The 2,592-nt window shown below is 41.4% G+C and overlaps 1 pseudogene; it reads right to left on the bottom strand.

The window, feature by feature from the left end:
* Nucleotides 1-533: 533 nt before the first annotated feature.
* LOC103013954 (sodium/potassium-transporting ATPase subunit beta-3-like) lies at nucleotides 534-1,524 on the bottom strand (annotated as a pseudogene).
* Nucleotides 1,525-2,592: the final 1,068 nt, after the last annotated feature.

The raw sequence follows: 2,592 nt of genomic DNA, 5'->3' as shown, positions 1-2,592 counted from the left end.
AGCAAAAGGCAGAGAATTGAGGCTCAGTCTACAGACAATGGGTTGCTATGAAGGCATATACTTCGTTAGATTGATAGACAAAAGGCATTATGTATAAAAAGGGGGAATGGAAGAGATACTTAGCTGCTTAATACCATTTATTCTTTTTTTTATTTAACCTTTCAAATCCACTTTTATTTTCCTTTTTCCTCCTCACATACAGAGCTTCTCCATACACTGCATTTCTTGCAGCTATAAAGTCATTTGACATTGGTCAGGTACCATTTTATCCCCTAAAACTTTGCTGGCATCAAAATGTGACAGTAAACCAGTGTTAAATCTGTAAAATATTTACATAGCACAGCACATTAAGCTTCAGACACTAGGCAATTAAACCACTTAAAAATTGGACAACCCCCCATCTTACATGTTCAGAATCAGGTGTTCACAATCCTATCTTGTGACTGTACATGGTTCAAAAGGCAGCAGAGGCAACAGGCAGTTACTTTTTTTTTTTTTTTTTCAGGCAGTTACTTTGAAGGACACTGACACTATGATCTGGAAGCACATTATGATGCTACCCCAGTCTCATGTACCACTCCACCTTTCTCCAAGGTGGTCTCATTATTTTGGAATGGCAGGTCCAGCTGATACCAAGTGAAGACAGACAACACAACGTTTACTCTGTGGAGATATCCTAACTCCTACTATGGACGCATGGTGATTTTGAATGCAACTCGTCCGAAAAACTTGTCACGATCATCCCGGTATTTTAGGTTGGGTGATCCATCAATCTTGCACTCAACTGTTACTTCGTTTACGTTATTTCTATTACCAAAGATCAGCTGGACGGCAACAAATGGCTGTAGATAGCTCCCATGCAATTTTTTCCCATAATATGGAAAATATTTTAAATCTATCCTTCCATTAGAAGGATAAGTTGATAGCACTGCTGTGTTTTCACCCTTCGAAATACATTCTATCCTTGGTTCTCCTTGAGGCTTTAATCCAATTTTTCTGTTCATTTTCACAAGAATACAAGGGCTTCCTGTGGAGTAGCCAAACTCGGGATCATCCACACCACTGCGTGCTTCAAGTAAGACAAGAGGAAACCGACATGAAGTATAATCTAGACCCTTCTGCTCAAAAAATGCTCTATCGGGACAATCTGTGAGATTCTTCTGTTCTTCTAAGCCATATGACTTTAGAAATTTCTTAAGGTCATTAATGTACCCTCTATAGGACTCTGGATTAGACACACTGAATGAAAAATCCAACGCCGTCACTGGTTTTGGAAAAACCGTAAGTCCTGGGCTAGGAATCTGGTCACGATATCTTGGAACCTTATCGTTCAGAGCCTGAAGCATAGCCCACTTTGTGAATGAAAAGAGTGCAGCCAGGAACCCACAGAAGAACTAGGCAGAAGAGCAAGCTCAAACCCCAGCTCTTGGCGGTGGGCCCCAGGAACTCTCCGGTAGTCGTGCTGTAGATGAAGAGCTTCCACTCGGCCAGGCTCTGGTTGAAGGACTTCTCTTTCTTCGTCATGGTGTGTGTGCGGACGGCGAGGGGAGCGGCGGCGGGGGTGGCAGCTGCGAGGAGCGCAGAGGCGCGCGTCCCGGCTGGAGCAGCGCAGCCCGGCGACCGCGGCGGAAGGCGGGACGGCCGAGGAAACCTCCTCGCTGCGGTGAGCGCTCTAGCCGACCGCGCTGCGCCGGGCCGCCGCTTCGGCCGCGGGAGCCTCCCATTTATTCTCTTAATTTCAGAGTGGCTTGTCACTAATCTATTTGATATTCCTTTACTTATCCATCTCTCCTTTTCAGATTTCTATCTGTTCCTTTAAACTTTATTAACTTTTGCATAAAATATTAGATTTGTATACCTGTAAGGTATTTGCTAGCAAAATTGATCTTTTTGTTGACTTGACACCTTTAGGATATATTGAAATGCCACTCTCCCCTTTTAGAGAGGTCTTCAAATTGAGACTATACAAACGTTGTATAATTATAATATGAAAAAAAGCACCTTCTGACTTAGAGTGTGAATAAAAGGGTTAATCCCCACATCATGTAAGAGAAAGAAGCTTAGAGCATTGAAAAGGGAGTGCCAGAGCCTGATTGTATTTATTGGCTCAACACATTGTAAATACCTAGAGTTGCCGATCTTGACCTCTATAATTCCTCCCTTTGACCACAAACCCCTATTCTTTCAATTATCTTACTCTCCCACTCTTCTCTTCATCTTTGATGCCCTCTAGTCCTTTAATCCTTCCTATTAATAATATAAAAACTAACATATTTGTTCACAAAGTGTTGTACATTATTTTATTTAATCTTCTTAACAACCTGTATTATCCCCATTTTAGAGATAAGAAGACTCAGAGATTTAGAAACTCACCCAATATCACATGGCTAGGACTTCTGATATCAAAATAAATGGAGAGAGCAGATGCTTCATTCTCATCTTACATCAACTATATAAACAATAGAAAAAATATGTATGTATATACTTTTAAAAGAACCAAGTATAGCCATCTTCAAAACAGGAAGGTAAACTTTTGGAGGACCATAAACTACGTGTGAGAAAATTGTGTTGCATATAACGAGGTGGCAAGAG

This window comes from Balaenoptera acutorostrata, chromosome 9, assembly GCF_949987535.1.
Source record: "Balaenoptera acutorostrata chromosome 9, mBalAcu1.1, whole genome shotgun sequence".
Lineage (NCBI taxonomy): Eukaryota > Metazoa > Chordata > Mammalia > Artiodactyla > Balaenopteridae > Balaenoptera > Balaenoptera acutorostrata.
This window is presented reverse-complemented; position numbering and strand designations above follow the sequence as displayed.